This window comes from Chrysochloris asiatica, unplaced genomic scaffold, assembly GCF_000296735.1.
Source record: "Chrysochloris asiatica unplaced genomic scaffold, ChrAsi1.0 scaffold00491, whole genome shotgun sequence".
In the NCBI taxonomy this organism is placed as follows: Eukaryota; Metazoa; Chordata; class Mammalia; order Afrosoricida; family Chrysochloridae; genus Chrysochloris; species Chrysochloris asiatica.
Window position 1 is genome coordinate 886600 of NW_006409009.1, and position 214 is coordinate 886813.

Genomic DNA, 214 nt, shown 5'->3' on the forward strand with positions numbered 1-214 from the left:
TGGATAAACATTGGTTTACCAACAACAAGGTTGGCAGTTCAGACCCACCAGTCTCTCCTTGGAAACCTTATACAAGGTAATGATGAGTAAGAACCAATTTGAAGGCACTTAATGACAACAACACTTGGACAAAACAAAATACAATTGACTGCTTTTTAAGAGGAAAAATTGGTTGCCCTTGATTATGACTCATTGTGACACCATCTGTGTCCAA